Source organism: Apteryx rowi, unplaced genomic scaffold (assembly GCF_003343035.1).
Source record: "Apteryx rowi isolate R43461 unplaced genomic scaffold, aptRow1 scaffold_86, whole genome shotgun sequence".
Taxonomy (NCBI): Eukaryota; Metazoa; Chordata; class Aves; order Apterygiformes; family Apterygidae; genus Apteryx; species Apteryx rowi.
Genome location: NW_020451160.1, coordinates 1,787,386 through 1,811,107, shown reverse-complemented (window position 1 = coordinate 1,811,107; position 23,722 = coordinate 1,787,386). Strand labels below are relative to the sequence as shown.

Genomic DNA, 23,722 nt, shown 5'->3' with positions numbered 1-23,722 from the left:
TGCTGACYGCGCGATGCCGAAATGTCACCGCACTCCTCCTCCCCGGCTCGCCCCGGGCCGGCGGAGAGGCGAGTGCTTGCTCCCTCTCCGGTTTCCTCTCTGGAAAAATATCTGAGATAAATCCAAGATAAATACTTAGGCTTTTTCTTCCTTCCAGGCAGCCGGGCTCGGCAACTCTGCACATCTTTAGGAGTCAGCAGCGGCGGCGGCCAGGGGACCCTCGTGGCYGGCAGCCGGGAGCGGAGATTGCAGGGCTGCAACAGCCTCCGGCGGCGGCGATGCTCGGGCCCCTTCGGCGCTTGCCCCCTGCCGCCGCATCCTCTCCCAGCGGCGCGCCGGGCCGGGCACCCTCATCCCTCCGCTTTCTACGCTGCAACCGTCACGCAGGGCCCCGAAACGGGCCGGGCAACGTGGGGGTCGCGCCAGCCGCAGCGCGCGGCAGCCCCAGCTCGAGGGCGAATCCGGGGGGAAACGTGCGCCGGCTCAGCTGGGGAGAGAGGGGAGCAGATCCCGAGCAGAGAGCAGGGCAGCCCCGCTCGAGGTCTGGAGCGCGGCCCTGGGCTCGGGTTGCAGCGGGCCAGATCCAGCGTCCCCGCACCGGGGTGTAATGCAAAGCGACGGCGCTTACGCTCCGCAAACCCACGGGGCCCCGGCTCCGCCGGCACCGGGCACGACACCCCGGAGCTGCTCGCGCCTCCTGCGGAGCAAAGAGGACGGGGCGGCACGGCGGGGGCACCCACCGAGGGGTTTCCTCCTGCGGGGAATCAGCCTCAGGAGTTTTAGGAAAGACCCGCTTGGAAAAGCGCCCCGCGAGCCGCCTTTTTCCCCAGCTTGTATTCGGGCAGGCTTGCGGCCCCGGAGCTGCGCAAGGGTGCCCGGCACTGCCAGCTCGCGGGCAAGGCCAGCTGCTCCGCAGCCGGTCCCGGCGGCTGGTGTCACGGGAACACACCAGAAATCCTGCGAGAAGCACCAAGACCATGATTTCTGTTTCCCTTCGCTGCTGAGGACCTGGATGGAGGCCCAGGGAACCAGCCCTTTACACTGTTTAAATTCATATTCACGATTCATTCGACCTGCATCGGATTCATCCCCCAGCTCGGATGAGAAACAACAGACGAGGAAACCGGATTAACGCGCAGCAACTCCGGGCAGTGCCGAGAGCTGCTTTCGAATGCCGAGGAGCCAGATGGAGCAAATTGAAAAGGGCGTTCAAGCTTTGACGTCCCTCCAGCTCCGCAGCGTGCACGTGCTGCTGCACACGTAACAGCGGTGCAACACGGAGAGGCGCCCGACGCCGGTCCCCTCGGCTCGGCACGGCACCCGGCGGCCTCGCCGCCCTGTTTATAACTTCGCGCTGTCCTCTAAGGTCCTGGCTCCGCAGCAGGAGCGGGATGCCGCCGAGAGCACGGAGCTGCCCGTCCCTGGCAATGGGAATGGGGGTTTCAACGCTGCCGCACGCCGGGATCTCGTGGAATCGCCCGAGGGCACGGCAGCAGCCCAAGGCAGCGCCGTGACCTGCCCCTGCCCTTCCTCCGGGGCCGGCGCTGCCCGGGCGATGCTCTGATCCTGCGCCGCGCTAGCACCTGGACGCCCTCCAAGTGCTCTTGGAAAGGAAACTTCCTCCAAGTGCTCTTCCCAGGGCCCCGGCCCCTCGGCAAACCGCCCGCCGGAGCGCCAGCACGGGCCTGCAGAACACCTCCGGCTGCGCCGGCGCGCTCCTGGGAAGCCCTTCGGCGGGTGCAAGGAGGCGCTACGGACACGCACGCCGGCAGGCAGCGCGCCGCGGACCGCAGCGGCCCCGGCAAGGAGACGCAGCGCCCAGCCGGCGGCTCGCACGGGGGCCCCCGCTGCCTTGCGCCCGCGCGGCTTGCGAGGTGCACCGACAAGGAGGCTCCTGCCCCAAGTGCTGCAACGGGGAGYAGCCAGACGGAGCCGAAGGAGGAGGAAGCCACCAGGGACGCTCCTGGCCAGCTAACAAGCTTTTTTTTCCCCTACTTTTTCCAACAAAACAAAACACACAACTTCAGCAGCGATGAGATATTTAAAGCTACGCTCATTAACGCGTGCTGCCGACGCCTCCAGAAACGCGGTTCATTCATCCTCCCCGGCTCACTGGGGTCGCTCGGCGCGTGCCCACCTGCCCCTCCGCGGTGCTGGGGCGGCCAGGGACCCCGCAGAGCCGGGGACAGGGACACTAAAGCCCACCCGCCTCCGCCCGGCTCCAGCCAGGCGGGATGGGAAGGGCGGAGGAGGGAAGATCGCGCCGCCCGACGCCAGGCGGCTGCACTCTGAGCACCCCGGGAGCCGCCAGCAGCTCCTTCTCCTTTCCCCCATCACCGCGGTGTTCGCGAGTGCTCCTCCATCCCAGCTGCGACGCCAGGCCGTGGGAAGGTGGGAACTAGGCAGCGAAAGGTATCAAACATGGGATGAAACCGGTCCATAAATAATCCCCGGAGCACGCTCAGGTTTTGCGGCATCGCTCCCTCCGCCACCCGCCTCCTCCTGCAAAGTTTGGGAGCGTCCTGGATTTCTAACCTGGAAATGCAATGAGCCGGTGGAAATAGAAGCAGCCTYGTCCCCTCTTCTTAAAAGGATGAGGGGATGAAACGGGGCACAGCGCGGGCTGGCTGGGGCCTCACCCCGTGTGTCGCGACGCSGGGAGCCTCAGCCACAGCCCAGCAGCAGCGCACCCCGGCTCCCCGCGGCGCGGACCCCTCGCGCCCTGGGGAGGGATCACCCGGTGATGGATGCCCTGGCTGCAGGAAATAAGGTCTGGGGTCAATTCCTGCCCCAGCTTTTCCCATATGCCTGGAAGCGAGTCAGCTAATCTGCCGCATGCATCAGTTCAGAGTATAAAATCTGTGCAATAACAGCAGCGATTTTGCCTTCTCCCCTTTTTGCCTCTCTCGTCTATCAGATCTCGGCTACAAACTCCTCAGCCGGCAACCGCTGYTCGAGTTCACCCGCCGCGCCGATCTGAGCCGGCACCCGCCAACGGGGCCGGTGCCGCAAACACACACGGACGCCGTCAGCCCTGGAAGACRGGGCAGGCACGAGGCCACGGAGCATCGTCCTCCTCGGGGGTATTCAGTGCTAACGCGATAACCTCCTCTGCCCCCGCACACACGTTCTCTTGGAAGAGCAATAAAAGAAAACAAACAAATAAATAAATAACCAAAAAGCAGGAACTGCTGATGCTGGGCATTTGCTACGTCACCGACCTAACTCGGCTTGCGCAGCCGAAACCCGCCCGGAGGGACGCAGAGCGCCGCGAGAGCAGCCCTGCGCCGCCGCCGCCGCCAGCGAAGGCGCCCGGGACCCTCCGCGCGCCTGATGCCTCGGCGCGGAGGTGCTGGTCAAGTCGCACAGCCCTATCGATCCGGGAGCATTAATTGGTCTTTGCTGTTCAAATACCGACCTCAATCAGAGCCTTTTTTTTTTCCTTTTGCTGCCGCTGGATCCTTACCCTCGGCTCTGTTAGTTTAAATACCACAATACCTACACTGGCCTTGGGGACTCGGCATTAACTGTACATTTGTATCCAATTTATAGCGAGGCTCTTTACTGCCTTAACRAGCGTACTACTTWAAAAAGTCACCGACCGCAGGAGACRTTGGCTCCGAGCCCCCCGGTCGCCGGGCGTTTGGGGGACCGCAGGGGGGCTGCCGGTCCCGGCCCCCGGGGTACCCCGGCCGGCTCCCGGAGAGCACCAGCGAAGCCGGCTCGCCGCCGCGTCCGGGCAGCGCGGCGTCACCCCCTTGCTGTCAGCGGGATGAGGGCGAAGCCCCGAGCGGAAGCAGGTCTTGCACTGCTGCACCGCTGCTGCCGGCTCAGCCACGAGCTCGCTCCCATCCGAGAGCCGCCGTGCGCCCGGCAGGGCACGGAGCCCCCGTGCTTGGGGTCTTACCCCCCCTCCTGGTTTTTTACTAGCTTGCCGCCGGTGGAACAGATAACTTTGATTTGCAGACCGGTGCCAAAAACACGTTCAGAATTGAAAGCCGACTTCATTAGGTCGGAGAAGCAGGCTGAGCTCTCCCATTCTGGCCAAGCATCAAAAAAAAGGAAAAAAGCAGAAGCAGATTTTACTTTTTTTTCCCTCCCCTCCTCCCCCAACAAAGACTGCATGTTATAACCCGGATCTGCGCTCAGGGTCAGATTTTCAGGAGCAAGGAGCCCTCCCAAACAGGAGGTCCGGGGGAAGCGGGCGCCTGGGGCCAGCTGGGCRGCCGGGCGCCGGCCCCGACGGAAACCTGCCCACGCGGCAGCCAGGCTCCTCGTCAAAAACCCAGCTCTGCAAAAGCAGCTCGTGGCCCAGAGGGACTACCTCCGAGCCGGGGCTGCCAAAACTGCACRGTTGCAGCTCGTGAAAGCCGGAGGCGCCGAGGCTCCTCTCCCTGCTCCGCTGGAGCCGTGCTGGGGGCTGGCGCAGAGGCGAGGCAGAGGGCGAAGAGCCCCCTCGATCCCAGGCGTAGCGCTCGCCCAAGCGCCGCTGCCCRAAACGCCACCACGGGCGCCCGAAGAGCCGCCGGCCGGCCCTTCCTCCGGTCAGGGAAAACGCCTGGAAAACGTCCTGCCATCGGCCTGGAGCAGAGAGGCAGTCGAGAGAGCGATCGCACCGTGTTCAGCTGGGGTTTCCCCCCCTTTCTTCGCTCTCGGAACGAGCTGCCTAAAGCAGGCTCCRGGGTACCAAGCGTGCAAGGGAGGCAGGGCACAGAAAAACACGACCGAGTCTCCTAACCCTGCCCCGAAAGCGGGTGGCTCGCGCTTTGCGTTCCCACGCCGGCCGCCCCTGCCGAGAGCGGCGCAGGAGAGATGAAAGCGGCGGCCGGCGCGCACGGCTCGCCCGGGTCTCCTCCTGCACGTGCACCCCGGCATCGCTGCAGAAGCGGGCAGAATTCAGACACGAGCYGGAGGAGCTGCAGGCACGCGGATTTCCAGCAGACTTAAAGCCCTAGCAATCGCTGCACCAATTTTGGGAAGGACCCACGARTTTGCTCCCACAGCCCAAACTCTCCAGGCAGGAACCAACTTTCAGGTGTACGCGTGGGCGCTAGCACAACGCGAGCCCTGCTCTTGGCTGCGGATGCTGGCTCGTACCAGAAAACAGACAAGCCACCGGTAAAACTTTTAAAAGCATCTAACATTTTGAAGCCTTACAGTCCCACTTTACAAGCGCTTGAGCAAAGTCGGAGCTTAAAACCTATACGGAGCCAGGGAGACTTGGATAGTTTTGAAAGCCCTAACCCAGAGCAGGTTGAACTCCAGCCGGAGAGAAAGAAAAAAGGTTAGCCTGAAAGCTGACATATATATCTATATGTATATTAACCAGTTCAGTACACAGTCTTAAAACAAACAAAAAACCCCCCACGTAATCTGCAAACCTTCCCAAAGCAATTACATTTATCTGCAGGAATGATTTGCAGGAACGTTTACAGGAGCCAGAGATACTCCTAAGTATCCGAGCAATGTGTTTTTAATGGTAGGTTTGCAACAACGGGAAAGAAAGGCTGAAATGCACTTGGTTTTGCATTTGCAACAGCTACAAATGAATGAATTCTTAAAATTTTCAGCCTGTTGGTGGACAAACTTGGGAAAAGAAAAGCAGCTAGATCTGYTGAAATCATTCAGTGCTAATACTGCACCCGGTGTGCATGGGCACGCACCACTTGAGGTTCACGGTGCGTTGCAAGAAGCGGCACCCCGCAGCTCCGCTCCGCGCCTGACAGCCCAGCAGCGTGCACATAACCCACCCAGACCTGTCAAACCCCACATACGTGCAGCGGTTACACCTGACAGTTACAAATCCTAATTCACCAGTAACATATGGGCCTGGTTTAGGCGGTGCTGAGCAAGCCGCTGTGCATCCCGCTGCTCCCCGGTGCTTTGCATCCGCACACRCCAAGCTGGTGCACACGCAACTGCGGCGCTCGTGGCACAGGACTTGTGTACCCCCATGTCCCCCTTGCCGGATGCTTCCCAAAGAGGAGCTGCGCTTTCTGCCGCTAAATCCCCTCTGCGGCTTGGGAGGCCGCAGCCCGGAGGGGGATGAGCCCAGCTGCAGGAAGGGAAGCAGGTCAGAGGGACGCCGGCAAATACTCTCCTACGAAACCGCTCTGCCTGCAGCAAGGAGGTGCCCAGCCCTCCGCTTCGCACCACCGCTAACCCTCTTCCCATCCAGCAGCCAGACATTTCTGAGCACTAATCCAAGCGGGTTTTCCCCGGGACGCCCTTGCAACAAGTCTCCCGGGCGCCCCAGGGGCGCCGCGGCCCTGCCCACGAGGCCGGGGCGTGGGAAAGCGGAAAATCCCTGCTTTCCCGTGGCACCTCCCCGCAGCAACCGGCTGCAGCGTCAGCCCYGCGCTGGCTGAGCCCCGGAGAGCTCCCGCGGGATGCTCCCTCCTGCGGCCCGGCTCAGGTGCCCCACRGGGACGGTGCGGGGGGATGAGGCGGCCGCAGCCCCCTTCCCCGGCGCCCCATCCCCGGGTCACCCGGGGACAAACACCAGCGCCCGGGAGGAAGATGCAGCCTCGCTGCTCCAGCGCTACCCAGGCAGTTGCCATGGGTACRGGATGCGCGCGTTGCTATGCGATGGTCCTCCAGTTGCCACGGATACCGTAGGTATGTCACCACGCAGGGCTTATTAGTTGCCATGGCTATTAAAAGGCTCCCATCCTCCGGGGACCTCAAGGGACAGCGAGGGCCACCGGCTGTCCCCGCGCCCCGGCTCCCGAAACCCACGGGAGCCGGGGCGACACGGGCTTCGGGGCGACATCCCCGGCTTCTGGGAGAGACCACGCCGGGGCACGGCTCGGGGAAAACCGGCTGCTTTCTCCCGGTCRGCACGGGGTATCCCAGCAACGGGGGTTCGTTAGGAAGTTAGTTTGCAGGAGGACCCTGAAGCCTGCAGCGCACGGCGCGGAAACGGGAGGGCACGGCTGCGGTTTACCTGCYGAGCCGCCTTAGAGCATCCATCATCCCATCGCGGAAGAGAAGTCTTCGTACCGCTCTGATGATGACCGTACAGCCCAAACCACGCGTTGTTGGGCAGAAACACAACAACACTCTGCCTTTACAGAAAAGGCTTAAAAAAATAAAAATAAAAAATAAAAATAAAATTTAAAAAAGGCCCAAACTTGGCGATAACGGCACAGCGCCGGCTGCAGGACTGCCGAGCCCCTCTCCCAGAGCTCCTCTCCAGGATCGGCCACAACCCGGGTCCCCGGGTCCCCGTCCTTATGCTGCGGCCAAACTCGAGCCCTGGCATGTGCTTCCTAGCAAAGCATGTGTGATGAGTTTCACGGGCCTGAGCCTGGCCTGAAAGCCAGCMAGAGCCCCCAGCACTCGCGACTTCATTAAAACTTCACTTTCCAGCACAAGTGACACGAGGGACACAACTCCAGGGAAACACCCGCGGCACGGCCAGGCAGAGGGAGCGACGCTGCTGGATTTAAGGCCACTGGATTTAACACGTGCGTTACCTCCCGAGGATTTTCTGGGGCATCCGGCACCGCACGGGGCCGGGCAGCTGCCTCCCTGCGTGGAGCCTCCGCCTCGGCTCGCGGCGCAAGCAGCGGGCACCGCTTCCCACAGGCCACACAAACCCACGCGTATAATACCGATGCACTCCAAAACGTAAATTAAACGTATTATTTTCTACTCGCTTTGATAGATTTTTCTAGGAAGGATATAATTTTTTACTTAACTCCAGTGGACCAAAAGTAAAGGAAAACCTACCACAGCTGAAACCCTATAGAAAGGCATATTACCCCCATGCAAAAAATTAGATTCCTCCTACACAATACTATAGGATGATTTAAACATAATATACGGGAATATAACACATTATTAAATTGTATAGTATCTTTCTAGAAAGAAAGACCTACGCTATAGGATTCTAAAAATTACTCTGAAAACCTATTACGTTTCAATATAGCTCAGCTGGCTTCCTTCCTATTAAATTCCGCGAGACTTTTTCCTGAACAGTTAGAGTTTTAATTGCATCTCCGAACACTGCCGCAACCTCGCTCACGCTCCCAACTCCCCCGCGCGCGACGCAGCCGAGCGGCCCGGCAGCCCGTGGCTTTTGGAGGCTGCCGGCACCTGTAAATTGGGGCGGTTTTGCCAGAAACGTCTTGTTTTGGGGCGGTGGGGCAGCACCCAGCCRGGACACAAAGGCGGCTCATCCGGGYGCAGGACAGACAGGAGGACGCAGGGGCTCCTCCGAGCCGATGGAAAACGCCACCGGCATCCCCAGGGCAGGGACGGACCCAACCTTGCTCTTTCCCACGGTCAAAAAATACCGCCGGAGAGGAAAAGCCAACTAGCCAGGGGCTTGCTGGCTCCGTTCCCTTGACTTTAGAGCCCCAACGCAATTTTTTATTTCTTTTTGAGGGCGGACGCGCGGGCAACCTCCGGCAGCGCATCCACGCTAACACCTCGCTGCACTCGGCAAAGAGCGGAGGGAAAAGCGAGGCAGACGAGAGCGGGATCAACAGGGTTCTGGAGATGCCGGTTTTTAAGAAATCCCACACGTCTCCCACTCTCCCGGCGCTCGCTACCGCAAGGACGAGAGCAGTTTAAAATAGCCGATCGGCACGCCGAGGCGACCCGGCGGCGCGCGCCCCGTCCGCGCCCGTCCTCTTCCCCCTCCGCAAAGGGGAAAAAAAAGAGGGTTAGGCAAAAAGTTGCCTTCAGCTGTTGCCATAGAGACTCCGCGGCTCGGCACAGAAAACCCAAACCTTGTCAAAAAAAGGAAGAATTTAAGATTTTAATCAGCCAGAGCACACGGGAGGCCACGGGCATCAATCCAGGTCGGTGCCTTACCAGCCTCTGCCTCCGGATGCCTCCGCCCCGCGCGCAGGAGGGGACCGGGAGGCCTGCCGGGGGGGGCACGCGGGCAGAGGGGCCACGGCAACGCCAACCCSCGCGAGAGCCAAGCGCCGGGACGGGGGCCCGGCCTGGGGGCCGCCTCCGCCCTTCAAGGTCCCGACTTGAGGAATTTGTGAAAAGGCAGGTTTGAACCCGCCGTGCCCGTCGGGACAGCAGCCGGCTTCGGCGCGGCGAAGAGGCGCGCGGAGAGGCAGGCGGAAGGGAACCAAAGAAAAGATGAAGAAGTGACAAGGGTGGGCGTGAAAGAAAGTGGCACTTTTTAGGGAGGCCAAAAGATGGATTTTTTTTTTCTTTCTTTCTTTTTTTGAAGGAGGAGGAGGAGGATGGAGCAACGGGAGAGACCAGCTCTGGCACGTGGTGCTGGAGAGCTGCCCGGGTGCTTTGGCAGTACACGCGGCTCCGGAGCAGGACAGGTCCACGCTGGGTCCGACGTCCCAGGAGACGTCCCGAAGCCGCCCCTGTGGTGCAACCTGCTCCTGCGCCTCGGCTCCCAGGGCCCGCTGCAATCCAGGCAAAATGACGCTTTCCCACGCGTGGATGAAGGCCCGGACCGTTCCCGCCGCGCTGAGGTGGAAGGTTTTCGCAGCTGCCTTTCTGCAGCACCAACGCGATGAGCGCCGTCCGCTTTCCCGCGCTCTCCTTCCCCGCCGAAGCGGCTCCCCCGAAAGCTCGCGCCTTGCTGCAGCAATAACCTACCAGCCGATCTGCTCGCCTTCCCGCTTCCTTTATCCACTGCCAGAAAAATAAAATAAAATTCAACACCATGAGCTAGGCAAAACACTTCCCAGAACCTCCGCTACGTCGCCCATAAGTTTCACCTCTTGGCCGGTACAGCCAGCAGCGGGGAGGAAGGGCAAAAAAGAAAAAACTACCGAAAACCATGAAAAACCCCACTCGTAACACATAACGTGTTTTCGTGACCGTCTTGAAATTGCGCTTTTTGGCCACATCTGCCACATTGCCTCCTGAGCCGACGTCCACTTTGACCACAACTCGAGTGACGTGGGATCGCCCCGCCGCTCCGGCGTTGCGGCCCCAGCAGCGGCACCGAGCCGAGACAAACGTGGCTGCACCGCGTCCCCGCGGTCGCGTCCCCGCAGCCCGCCCTGAGAGCCCCAAAGGTCCCTTTTTACCACCGTTAAAGCCTTGTGGTCACGCTGGCGACCTCCCCAGAGGGCTTGAGGACAGGGCGAGGGCAACCCCCGGGCAGGAGGGCTGGTATTTGGCTCCAAGGGATCCCAGGAGCGCCGGGAAGAGCCAGAGCCGCCTGGCTAAGGAAAAGTTTTCAGTTCCAAGGCCGGGTCGTATTTCATGCCCGAGAATACAAAGTTTGAGCAAGACCAAAACAAGGAACTTCAAAAGGAAAAGGATTAGGCTAGGGAATATCGTTGCACGAGCTCAGCCTCCGCGGGGTAACGGGAGAAATCCCGAAGGGGCCGCAGGCGGCCTGCCGCAGGGCTCGGCGCGCGGGGCCGGGGAGCCGCTGCCGCGGGCGGGTGAACGACCCCTGGGAAGGGAGCTGCCGACGGGCGCCCAAAGCACCCACCGCCAGCCCCCGCCTTGGCCGCGCTCTCCGAAGCTGCCAAGGAAAGCTCGCACCGGGGAGCACGGCCGCGCACGGCATCGCTCCCGGCGGGACGGGGAGCCGAGGGGCCGCCCGGGCGCTTCCCGCGGGACCCACGTGGACAGGCGAGCTTGCTGCGGGCTTGGAGCCAGGGCAGGACGAGGCGCAGCTGCAAAGCCCTTCGTCACCGTTAAGCGGCCCCGCACCCATCGGGGCAGGCAGCCCCTCGCGCTAAGCTGCTTTCTGCGCTTTGAGATGCCCCCAGGGAGGAAGGTTTGCAAGCTTTTTCGCTAACCAAATCGCTCCTTGCTTTAGAGGATGGATCCACCCCACCGACGGGTCCTCTGCAAAGGGACATCTGGAAGTCGGAGCTGGGGGTGGCAAGGATGGTGCCGGAGAGACGGCGAGCGGATGGTGGTTTACAGGGTACCATCTACCGTCCTCAAATAAAGGCTACGGATTGCTCCAAACAGGACATAAGGAAAGCCCACAAACAGGGGTTTTAAGGGTGCTATTGCAAGCACCCCATTGCATAAGCCTGCTCCCGCCAGTCCTGCTTTCCCGTCGCCCGTCGGAGAAGGGCTGGGCAAACCTCGCCTTGGGCTCAGCCTCCAAATTGCCCTGCTTGCCCAGGGCGCCACGGCCGGGCCGGGCTGCTCAGCCCCCGGGACGGCCCAAGGCTCGCGGGGACGCCCGGCGCACGGCCTGCCCGCGTCCCCTCTGCCGCCGCTGCCGGGTCCCCGCTGCTGCCTCCGGCCTCCCGCCCCATCCCCCGCGAGCATCTCCAGCTCTCTCCTCCTCCCGCGCCGTGCCTGCGTGTGGGTGTATTTGGAAACGAGAGCTTTCCAGCTGAACTGCAAAATGCAATGCAGAGATCACAACTCCTCGAATAGATTCATCACACACACACCAGCCTCCACGCTGCCCCCAATGCAAACCCGAGGCAATAGTAAAACACAGCAGCGGAAAACCGAGCTATTAGGAAGATAAAAGGGGCAGAACTGGGGGAGGGGGGAGAAGGGGGCACAGAAAAGAGCATCCGATGCCTCCTTTTGCAGCAAAGGGGTTTCTGATTTAGCGCAATGTTTGCAGCTTGGCCATGGTTCACCCAGCCCTTCGCACCTGCGACCTGCAGTCACGGAGAGGGGACAGCCCTGTTTCGCGGGGCCGCGACGAAGCAAAACGTAGCAAAAAGCCCAGCCCGAAACCCCAGCTGCGAGATGGGAGCATCCCCTGCGGGGAGAGACCGACTCCAGGTGCGGAGCCGAAGGAGAGGGCGGCTCGCGGCTCCCCGCGGGTGCCGGCAGGCCTCGGGCACCTCAGGGCTCTCCCAGGCCGGTAAAAGGCAGCGTTCCCCCCTACGACCCTCAGGAGCAGTTTCCTAAGCGGACGGCGCTCCGATTTGCCGTGCGCCCGGGAGTGGCGGGCTCGCCGCCCGGCTGGGGGCCGCGGGTGACCCCAGGGAGGGCCACGAAGCACGTTCCACCTTAAGGGAGAGCCGGCAGGACAAGCCAAAAGCATCCTAACAAATGCCGTCGCCATAGCAACGTCTAACGAAGGTAGCGGGCGCTGGTTTAATAGGAAACGCGCTAATGAAGGTAGCGTGTGCGCTGGTTTAATAGGAAGCGCAACGGAGAGGTGAGCACGTGCCTGGCTCGGAGCCGCTCTCCCCAGCGCCAGGAGCGGGCGCTGGGGACCTTCCAGCTAATGCGGAGCTGCGCGGGCTGCCGCGGGGAGAGGCACCTATGCAAGGAGCTGGGTCCTACATGAAACAGTGCCTACGAGCAGAGAGAAAACACCCACCTTCACTAGAGACGGATGGCCGCGGGCTCAAAGACCTGGGCACGTCCCAGCACCGGCTGGGAGGAGGCCACTTGCAGGCCAGTTTGGCCCATGCTGTCCCCAAATCGGGAGGTTCCCCAAACCTGGTGGTCCCGGCGGGAAGCATCCCTCCATGCATACGTATGAGCCCAGCGCCTTGCCCCAGCTGGCGCAGCGATCCAGGCTGGAGCCGCCTCCCGGGCATCTCCCTGCTTGGGCAGGACGGGGCTGGGCCAAGGGCACCAGCTCGCACCCAGCCCAGGACCAGCTTCCAGCAGCGACACGGCACCAGGGGCTTGGCGCAAGGCTGATCCAGCCAACGGCAGCTCCCAGCCCACGAGCAACGTTGACCGAAAGGCTGGTGGCGAGCTCAGGGGAGGCCGCGGGGTTCACACAGGAACCTGGCGATGCCTCGACCAGGTCTGACCTGCACCCAAAGGCGCTCAGTCCTGGTTCAGCACCTCTGCTCCAGCTCCCCTCTCCCAGATCCCAAGCAGGGAATAACGCTGTGGAAGATCTCCTAATCCCCGACACAGGCTGCCACTTGCCTTCCAGTTCCCACCACTGATTAGCAACACTAGCACCCCACCAAGTCACGTCAATAGGCAGCAGGCAAGGCCAGGTGCTCAGCTCCAAGCAGGATGAGGCTCAAAGGGCAGAGGACACGTACGGTGACAACCAGCCCCTTTACTGGGGGTTTTAAAAGCCAAGCAAGAGCTTGCGTCTCCTGGCGCCTGCAAGCCGGGCTGCGGCGTCGCCAAGCCCAGCCCCGGGGAGCACGCAGAGCCCTGCCAAGCACCTTTTGCCTTTAAACCCTGGGGTTTGCCATTTCCAAAAGGCCATTCCCCACCTTCGGCTCGAATGCCCGCAGGAGCCTTTTCACGCAACGCCACCAAGGGAAGGGTTTGAACCCCGACGCTCCAGCAAGAGCAGCCCCTCTCACCGCGCAGGCTGCGGGGCGAGCGCGACGCTCTCCCGGCCTGGCCACGGCCCCGGCCCCGGGGAGACGCGCAGCGCTCCGGCAAAGCAGGAACCGCCCTGGCAACCCCGCTCCCGAGGCACAAAAGACGGGAGATTTCCGGAGGGATGGGTTGCTGCAGGGCGAGCGAGGAGAGCGAGCAACCCCGCCGGGAAGCCTTCAGAAAAGGAAACACCTTCCCTTGCCCCCCCTTCCCCGGCTTTTATTTCGAGCGGCTGCGCTTTCTGCCGGGCCAAGGGCAGCGGCGAGGCCGGGGCTGCTCTGCCCATCCACCCCCCCCCCGGGGGCAGTTTGCAGCCCCGCAGCGGGACGCAGAGCGAAAACGCACCGCGGCGGGACCTTCCCGCGGAGGGCTGCCGGCGGGCCGGGAAGGGCTGCGGGGGGCAGAAAGCGCCGGGCAGCGAGACAGATGCCAGCAGAGGGCAAATCCCGGGGAAGGCAGGGACACGGGGGCCGGGGATTTCCCAGGGAAGGGCCTCGGCGAGGGCAGCGTGCGCTGCCGGGGGGAAGGGCAGCGCGGCGAGGACGGATGCCCGGCCCCGGTGCTCACCGCCCGCCGGGGACGTGCGCCCAGCTCGCGTTTTATTAGCAAACCACCCCGTTTCAGAGGGAAAACACAGAGCGGAGTGGAAACCTCCAGCTCCTGAAACGGCCTGGAGAAAGGGCCGGGGGAGGGGGGGACACGGAGAGCCCGGCTGTGCCCCCGCGGAGGGAGCGGCTGCAGCGGGACCCTGCCGACAGCCCCGAGGTCCCTGGGCTTGGGCTCCCCCCACTGCTAGGCAGCAGCTCTGCAAAGAGGAGAAGAGACCTGGCCGGAGGCACCGGGAGCAGCCAGGGCCCCCGCAAGCGCCCCGAGCCCCGCCAAAGCCTGGGCAGCCCTGGAAAACGGGAATCCCCCCTTCCCCCGAGGGCAGGGCAGCCTCCGGCACCGCGTGGGCGCCGATGCCACTCTCGGCCGGCGCTGGCCCCTGCCCGCTTACACCAGCGGACCGACCACCTCGAGGCACCCGCAGGGACGGGCGGCTTCTCACCAGTGATGCCCGGTTCAGGGCACGGCCCCATCCGGCGTCACCGGCAGGAGCTTCCCAGGCTCCAGCTAACCCACAGGCACCACAAGTCCTTTCTGGAGGTCCTTGCTCTGCACGCACCAAGCTCCAGCATCACCTCCACCTGCAGCATCAGCCCAGAACTGGGCTTCAAGGGAGGGTTGAGGTCTCCTCCCTGGGTCCGCTGGTGCATGGTCCCTCTGCTAGGGCCATCGAGCTGGCTGCGACCCCCAAAGTCCCTCACCTGGGCTACGCAAACAGCAGTCTAACAGGGAAAGAGCCAGGCACCGGGAAAAGGCAACAACCGGCAACAGTCAGGTTAGCGGTAACAGGCTCCGGCGGCCGATCCCCCCGTCCACTCGGCCTCAGCTTCCTTCAGGGATGAGCCATCCACGGGATTACAAACAACAACGCGATTTATGCCAGGGGGAGACCTTCAGGATTTATGCCATACGCTCGCAGTGAAGTGCAAACACGTTCGCATCTGCACATGGCTGGATCCTCTGCCGGAGGAATCAGGGTTTGACCCCAGAATTCGCGATGACTCTCCAAAGGAGCATTCGAGACAGACCTGCACTGTGACCCTGAGCAGCGTACGGTCTCGGGGGTATATCCCGAGACATATTTATGTTCCTCCAAAGAAAGATAAGTCAATAACCACATACAGTAGCAGTTAGAAGTCAGATATTAATTTAATTCCTCTCCTCCCTGTCTGCCCAAATAAGCATTAATTCACTGGAGCACTGGGGCCCTATTATTTATCATTCTTACTGGGGTTTCTATTTTCTCCAGTTAAGGTAGAATTACTATAAGCAAGCTATCTCGAGAGCAAGGCGACTGAATGAAAAGCACCATGCACCTAACGCAAGCTTGGGTACCTAAAACCCAGGCGGGAGTTTTTTTCATGTTATTAGCGGATAAGGTTGAAGTGGAGGCTGGTTAAAGCGCAGCGCATCAAATGCATTTGAAAGCTGCATTCAACCCTCAAAGGAAACATTTTCAAGCTTCCTACAGACCTTGGGGCTGAGGAAGGAGCCAGGATGCTGGATGCTGCCCCAGGGTTTAGTGTCCTTTTGAGCACAAGTCAGGATGCCCCGGCTGCAGGCGCGGGGCGAGGGATGGGGCGCATCCTCGGAGGGAGCCGTGTCCACTCCGAAGGCTGCGCTCACCCGCCCCCAGCCCAAAGTAGCCGGTTTCCTCTCGAGTCTGGTCTCAACCAAGAGCTAAAAATGAACCTTATTCATGATTAACATCTATATTTGCATAGTGTGGCTGTCAGCTTAACGCAAAATAAATGTTTTGGCACACAGAGTTACAGGCAGAGGGGTGAGCCCTGCCCTCCAGAAGGGAGCTTTATCCTCAGAACGGGTTAATGACTGGTTTCTAATTAAATTAACAAAGCATTAACAAGCCCTGCTTGCCATCTGGGCAGGGGCCGGCTCCGCTCTGCGGCGCTCAGGGGCTGATGCGGCCACCAGCAGCTCCGAAGCGAGCAGAGGCAGTCAATAATTCCGGAGGAGGAGTGTTAAACTTGACCTGATTAAGTTATGAATCACAGGAAATCCTAAAGGCACGAAAGCCCAGGGACCGTTTGGATGCGGAGGTGCGCGAAAGCCCTCGGCGAGCTCCTCTCCCGGGCGGCCGGGGCTGGTGAAAGTCTCGCCCGAGCCCTGGATCCCAGCCACGAGGCTCGGAAGCATCTTGAGGCTTGGTCAGTGGAGGCAACAGGAAAAATCGCTTGGGACAGACCCACATTAGAGTGGCTATAAGGGTGCTTTGCTGTGCGAACCTTGCGAGTGCAGGGCTGGTGTCTGGATTACACTAAGCAAACTTTTCTTTATACACTTGTAGCTGTCTAAGCTCCGATGCACCATCTCCCAACATCTACCCCACGTCCTTCGGCCTCCCGGCCCAAGGAGCGGAGAGGACCAGGACAACAGAAACCCCCTGAGCAAACAACGGCGAGTCGTCATGCCGAGGAGGCACGCTAAAAATCCAGACCCAAACCACGCTTTGACCACCGGCGCCAAGCCAAGAGACGGTTTCCATTCGCCTGTGACTAAGTAGCGAAGGTTGAGTCACAGGCGCTGGGTCGCTCTGCTCCCACGCACGCGTGCCGCAGCGTTCCCACCGGGAGCTGCCGGGCCGCGAAGCCCCGGCGCTGCCTCACCTCGGCCGCGCGATGCTGTTCCTGGCTCCCCGACAGGCGATTTCCCGTAAGGCGCTAACCAGCGCTGGGTAAATCATCAAGTATCGCAAGCAAAGCTCAAGCCCGAAACTTTCTCTCAGCAAATACCCAAGCCGAAAAATGTGCTTTTTCCATCTGCTCAAAGGCTGTTTGCGCGAGCTTTGGTAGGAAGCAGATGTGAACGCATCCCAAAGCACGATCAATTGTTAGTCACTCGGTTATATAAAACCATGAGAATTTCCTCCTTTTTACTTTTTTCCCCCCTCCGCGCTGGGCCGGCTCCGCGGGTGAGAGGCCGAGGGTTGCTCGCAGCGCCAAACACCCCCAGGTCGGGGAAACCTCCGTGCGCATCACCGCCGCTAAAGGGAAAATTTCCCACCGAGGGCTGCCGGCGGCCAGCCAAGGCGCTCCGCGGACCCGGCCAAGGCAGGGGAAGCCACGGGCTGGCCGCGGAGCAAACCGAGAAACACTTAGGGCTCCTAATTAACTGGGATGCTCGGCCCCCTCCAAACCACAGCCAAGCTTCAAAGCCTTCCCGACCCGCCTCTGGCGCGCAGCTATTCGCCGCTGCGGGTTATTCCTAACCCGCTTAAAAAATAAAAATAAAGAAAAAAGCATGGGACGCTGCCTCTCCTGGGGTTTGGTAACCGAACGGGCGACTTCAGCGGGGGCTCGGGGGGGCTGGCGGGATCCCGAGCCCCGGGCTGGGCAAACGCTCACCCACGCTCCCGCGCCAAGGAAAATGCTTTTATTATCCAAACGAACGAGCTGTCGAGACCTTGCTTTGGCCAAGGATTTCGCTCCCTCGCGGCAAAACGGCAGAGAAGCGGAGACCTGCAAGAGGCTGGGGCAGGGAGCCTGGGGCAGCCGAGGACTCGGTCTTCCCTACGAGGAAAGTGAAAGAGCGGAGCTGTGTTTAAAGCGAAAATGGAAGAGTTATTTTCCAGCGTAACGCCAAGACATCTGCAGGGGGTGGGGGGAGAAAGAAAGAAGAAAATTCTCTAAGCGTCATAAAATCCCAGGCATTTCTAGGGCAGCTCCAGCGCCCGGCGCTACCGGAGCGGGGAGGAAACACCAAAGCTGATCAGTCCTCGAGCAGCAATCGCCACGCGCCAGCTGGAAGGATGGCTCTGAACCCGCCGGAGCCCTTATCCCAGATCCAAAGGGGATCGGGAATTGCCCCCACCGCGAGGAGACCCGTCTCGGCCTCCGCCGGCACCAAGGAACAGGCGAGCGATCCCGTTCCAGCAATTCCTGCTTTTTCGCTCTCCTCCCCAAAATTAAAAGCAGGCCTCCGGAGACGGCCTCGGTCGCGTCTTGTAGGAACCCTTGTTCCGGATTTCCTACAAGGAGGCGAGGAATCCGACCGGACCCGTCCCCGAGGAAAACGGGGGCCCCCGGGCGGGCCGGGGAGCCGGGGGCGCCCGGCGCCGGCGGTGCCTCCCGCGGCTATCGCGGATGAGCTGGGATGACATAACCGCGGAGCGCGCAGAGCGGAGCCTTTTGTCCGCCTGCCGAGAGCCAGGGAGCGAGCAAGAAGGGAAGAAAGAAAGAAAGAAAGAAAGAGAGAAAACTTCTGGAAGTCATTACGGCTCCTCCGCTCCAGTCTCCCTCTTGGCAGACGGCTCCCCGCTCCCCTTCCCTCCCCCCCACGCCCGATTCAAAATGCCAGCCTACGATTTTTAAATGAGAAAAAGCTGTACTGTACTCCAGCGCTTGGATAAACTCCTACACAAACTTCCAGATGTGACACAACAGCCTGGAAGAGGGAATTCACAGAAGAATCTCCTTTAAAAAAAAAAATAAAAGGGAAAAAAAAATTACACACACGCACACGAAGCAAGCAAAGCGTGCTCGCTCGCGCTTGGCTTCGCCCGCGCGGCCCGGCCCGGCCACAGATGCCTCCGGAGAGCCTGAGCGATCCGCGGCGCCTCACCGAGATCGGGATCGACCCGCTCCTGGCTTCTCTCAGGAACGGAGTCGTTAGGGCTGTGCCAGCGCTCGCGGCCGGCTCCCGGGGCAAACGGCAGCCCCCGCCGCCCGCGCTCTCGCCCCAGGGATCGCCCGGGAGCGGACACGAGGCTTGGCGACTCCGGCTTGGGGAAAAGAAAGGGAAGGGAGGAAAAACAGATGAAGCCGTTTCTCTCCCGCATCCTCGTGTTGACACCAGCGCGAGCCAAAGGGACCGTCCCCACCTGCCCCGGGAAGCGGCACGACACCCGGAGCAGCCCGGCCCCGGCCCCGTCCTGCCAAGCGAGGGAAGGGGCCGGCTGGCGCCCCGGAGCGGGGCTGGCAGCAGGAAACCTCAGCCCTGGTTTCCCACGAGGGGTCAAGGAAGAGAGAAGCCGAAGGCGAGGGGCCCTGCCCGAGGCGCGCGGCTCTCCCGCGGCTCCGGGACACCTCCGAGCGAGTGGCTCCCTTCCTGAAACAGGGCAAATTCGGGGGTCCCGGAGCTACGCACAGACCCGGTGAAACAAGTGAATTCTTGCTCCTTTTTGTTTTTTCCTAAATCAACACGATCCATTTCAGGCCCAACCTCTCAAAACGAAGTATTCTGGGTTTTAAACCCCCAAAAGCAGCGCTGAAACAACCGTATTTAAGCGCACAAAAGCAGCACCGAAGCTCTTCCCTTGCAACGCGCCTTTTTGACGAAAGCCTATTTCCAGCTCTCGAGCGCAGGGCGCAGCGTCCCGCTGTCCCCACGAGCCGGCGGCGGCTCCGGAGCGCGGCAGCCCAGCGACACCTCGGCGCCGGCGCGGCCTCCGCGGTCCGGCCCGGGAGGCGAACGCCCCATCCCTGCCACGAGCGCGCCCGTCGCCGGCTGCTGCGGCGGGGGCTGCACGGGGTCCCCGGACCATCCCCTCGCCAAGCGGCTGGGGGTCACGCGAGATGGGAACGCTCCTCCGGGCAACAGCCCCAACCTCGCCTTCCCCGAACGCCCCGGTGCTGGGTGTCGCCCTCTGCGCCGGGGTGAAAAAGCTGGAATTTTCACAAGTCCGGGGCCTCTCCCCAGGCCGGCGCTCAGCGGCAAAGCCCCCTTCCCGCCCGCCGCTCGCCAGGCTGCAGCGCTCTGCAGACAGGCAGTAGCTGCGCGGGGGGGGGGGGCAGAGGTTTTAGTGCTACAGTAGAGATCACAGCTCCCTTTCAGCCGCACTGTTCTTTTCCCATTCGGAGCTCTTAACGCCAAGCCGTAGCATCCTTCCTCCGCTCTCCATCCCCGCTCTTCAATCACTGCACAACTCGCAGAGGAATAGCCTCGGTTTTGGGCTCTGATCAGAGGAGCAGTCTGGCACAGACCCTGCTACAGCCTTTCATCCTCCAAGCCTTCACGGTGCTTTTATTTTATAAGCGAAAGTCAAGTAACCAGCCTCCCTTGTCCTCCCCCGCCCCGGACACCCGGCTCGGCGCTCCGCTCCCGCCCAGGCGCGCCGCCGGGAAGCTCTGCCTGGGCTACATCTCCCACTCAGGCTCCGGGATTTTATCCTGAGCCGGGGCCACGGGTGACACGGACACCTCCTGGGTGCTCCGAACTCCGAGTGCGGGCGTTCCCGGGCATGTGGAGCCAAGCCATGGGGAAGAGGTGGGCTGGGAAGCACATCCCGCTGGATCGCCCCCTCGGGGTCCCTGGCTTGCCAGGGAGCGAGCCATCGCACGGCGCAGGTGGGGTCAACGCAGCCTGGCCGTGCTTTCACTCAAGACTAGTACGGTGTAGATGGCAAAGATAGTTTTGCAGGATGGATCTCATTTTTTTTAAATCCTAAAATGATATCTCGGGCTCCAAGATCTTGGAGCATTCAATTTCTGGATCAGGACAAAGTTCATGGCTTTTTGCTAGCTCTGAGAGAGCGGAGGAAGAGGAGTTCAGCAAGGTTCCCCCTCTATCTCCGCTCCAAACAGCGGGAGAGAAACCTCTGTGGCCCAGCCAGGAGATGCCTTGAATTCAAATGTCATGGAAAAGCCTGACAAATCGTCTTGGCGGGGATGTTGCATCCTTGCTGGACACCGCGCATCTCCTGCTCCCCCTCAAACCCTCCCCGGCCGCTGTCGCGCAAGCCGCCTGGAGAGGGATGGAGGGCAGCAGCCGGCGGGCACGAGGACACCCCGGAGCGGGACCGGCGCTGGCACGACACCGCGACACTCCGGGCACCGGCAGCACTCGCTGGCCCCAGCCGCACACTGCAAAACCCGCACGGCTGCGCCGGCCTCGCCAGGCAGGACCCGTCCATCCGCAGCCGAGGAGCGGAGCTCCGGCAGCGCCGAGCGAGCGGAAAAGCACCTGGGAAGCCGTGGCAGCGAAACCCGGAGCCCAGGCTGAACCCTGCACCTACAGCTTCGCCCGCCAAAAGGTAAAACCGGAGCAGAAGAGCAGAACGAGCCACCCAAGGGGCAGCCCGGGCTGCCAAACCCGCGGGGGACGGGGCAGCGTTTTGCCAGCCACGTGACCCGAGCCCTCGTCACTCCTACCCGAAGCAGCTGGTGGCAACAAAGCCTTTCCAGCAACGCGATTAGACTCTTTTTTTTTTGGCGCAGGGTCACAACATCTAAAAGATTACTGTGTGCTAAGAGTCACTTTTCTGGCTCGCCGCGCAAACGGCAAAGGATAAACGAGCAAGCAGCTCGGCTCCGGCACCCAGGGCGGCAGAGCGCTCCCGGAGCGATGGGACGCAGCGAGGATGCCAAGCCGGCCAGCACGCTCCTGTCTCATCTGCAGGCTCAATTACCTTTTTTTTTTTTTTTTTAATTATCATTAAATAAGCTCTCCCAATTCTGGGTCAGTGACCCTGAAAACAAATAGTCGCACGCAGACACGCAGCCCGGAGGCCCGCAGCAGCGTCCCCACGGCCCCGCCAGGGCCTGCGGCTCTTCACAATCTCATTTCTCTGTCGGAAGCAAGTCGAAAACTAGTGACAAGGAAAACTGGAGCTTCCAGGGCTGCACCCTAATGCCCGCTCCCCGTTTGAAGCGGTGCTTGCAGGTGCCCAGGGGAGACTTCTAAAATAACACTAATTTTCCAAGGACAAAAGTTCACCTGCTTGTGTTGGCAGCCACAGAAAAGATGTGTTCCATGCCATTATTGGGGAGGGGTGTTTACTCAAAACAACTAAAAAGGTGCAGGTGTTAACACCTGCTTCAAAACAACATCATTAGGAGGAGGAAAAAAAAAAAAAGACTTGAACACATTTAAATCAGCAATCATATATAACATTAGACATAGCAGGTAACAAGAACACACTGAGTGGCAGCCTGTCATTAATATTTCTTCCCAGAACCGAATGCTTCAGAAAGTTTCAAGATCTCCTAAGATGCTTAAATAAATGCAGCTTTGAACTGCTGAGCTAGTGTGAAGGATGTGGGGAAACTGCTGGGAGTATTCAGGCCTGGAAGCAAAATCTTGCTTTTCCCCTCCTGGGGGACATTTTAGGAAAGGAGGTAGGCTGTTTACCAGATAAATTATTGCTGAAGCTAAAGTAAAACCGTATTCACAACTCCAGCAGACCCTTGCCGCTCTCCTGTGACACGCCAGCCTCAGCCCAGGCGCAATTCCTAGCTGCTCACCCAAAACGGGAGCAGGAGGAGGACTCGCACGGTCTCTTCTGGCCCTCTGCACCACGTAACATGTCCTCCCTGTTCCCACACAGCCGCTCCCGCTCCAGATGTGGGGCTTCTGCCCGTACGTACTCGCCTGGCTTTTGCAAAGAGCAGCCGCATGGATCCGATAACTTCCCATGCACCCAGGCGGAGGCTGCCTTTCATGCACCAGCCCCTGCTGGAAGCCACAGGGCTCCGTTTCATTTCGTGTAGGTATTTGTTTTTGCAAATCGTGAATGTAAGCAGAGTTTGGGCACGGCAAAACACTTGCGGTGCTGTGAACTGAGCGCTGGTGGCAACTCAACTCCGAGGGAGGTTTTAAAGGCACCGAGACCACGGCACAAAGTGATTTTCTATTGTCTCCTTTTGGGGAGCTTCGACTTGACTAAAGCAGCTCAGCCGCAGCCCCCGTGCCAGCGCAGGCGGGAGTCCGGGGGGAGACCCGCACACCCGATACCTCTGCAGGGTCCCCGGGGACCGGGCGGGCCGTGGCCCTCGGGTGCAGCAAGCACCAAGGACCCTCAGCCTTGCGTGATCCCCATGTCGCCCAGACCCCCCCAGCACGGCGCATCCCCGGGGCTGCAGCGGAGAGCGGGGCCTTCCCCCGGCCTCGCACGCTGTGAAATCATTTAGGGATCCTGGAGCTAGGCAGCAAAGCAACCCCCCTGCCATGCCACTGCCTCCCCCTGGACTGCGCTCTCCTTAACCCCCCCGGGGGGACTGGGCAACCTAGAAAACAGAGTGGGCAAGAAACGGGGCCAGAGGGGAAGGGTTGGGGTCCCTTGGCATGTCCGGGGGAGGAGGAACACCGGAGGTGCCCCCGGTGGAGCAAGGAAGGGCAGCCGGGAGTCCTGCCCCAGCTCCCCCATGTCCAGGGGGTATCGTCCTGCCCCACACCAGGTCAGGGCGTTTTGTCCCCCCTCCTCCAGAGACCCCCTGCAACAGCCCAGAAAACTTCCCGGTCGGAGCTGCTGGAGCAGCAGGGAGGGGGCGAGCACGGCCACGGCCCCGCTGCCCCTGGGGTCGGGGGAACCCTCAAATCCCGGATCCTTCCCCCCCCACCCCCCGGCGGGCCCCAGCGGTGGAGCAGCCCGGCGCCGGGAGGCGCCCCCTGCCCGGCCCCATAACTTCGGGGGAGAAGGGCCCCCCCGGGGGCTTACCTGGCCGCCGGCACCTGCAAAGGATATGGGTTACACACCAGCCGCAGGCACCAGCTCCGCGGCCGGCTCTCCTGGCTCAGGTAGAAGAAGACGACGGGGGCCAGCGCCGGGTAGGGCAGCGCCTCCGCCTCCGAGTCGCCGCTGCCCGCGTCCCTGTCGCCCGGTGCCGGGCGGCCCCCGGCCCCGGACAGGTCATTAAGGCGGATGAAAGTCTTGGCTCTGCCCGGCTCCGGCTCCTCCTCGGCCGCTCGCGGTCCATCCTCGTCCATCCTCCGGCCGGCAGCCCCGGGGGCGAGCCGGGGCAAGGCGGGGCGAGCCGGGGGCGACTAGAGGGGCACGGCCATGCCCGGGGGCGGCATGCGGAGCCGAGCCGCCACCCGGCCGCCCCGGGGCTGCTCCCGCGGCCCCCTCCCTGCCGCCCGGCCCCGGGCTCCGTAGCTCCTCCTCGCCGTGCCTCCGGGGGCCCGAGCGCGGCGAGCCGCAGGC

The 23,722-nt window shown here is 61.6% G+C and overlaps 1 protein-coding gene across 1 annotated transcript in view; it reads right to left on the bottom strand.

Annotated features, from left to right (window-relative positions):
- The window catches only part of CACNA1G (calcium voltage-gated channel subunit alpha1 G), a 161,502-nt gene extending 138,048 nt beyond the window's left edge, over positions 1-23,454 (bottom strand). Inside the window, exon 1 of the mRNA XM_026090589.1 lies at positions 23,264-23,454. The gene's annotated coding sequence lies outside the window, so the exon portion shown is untranslated. The remainder of the gene's footprint in view (positions 1-23,263) is intronic.
- Positions 23,455-23,722: the final 268 nt, after the last annotated feature.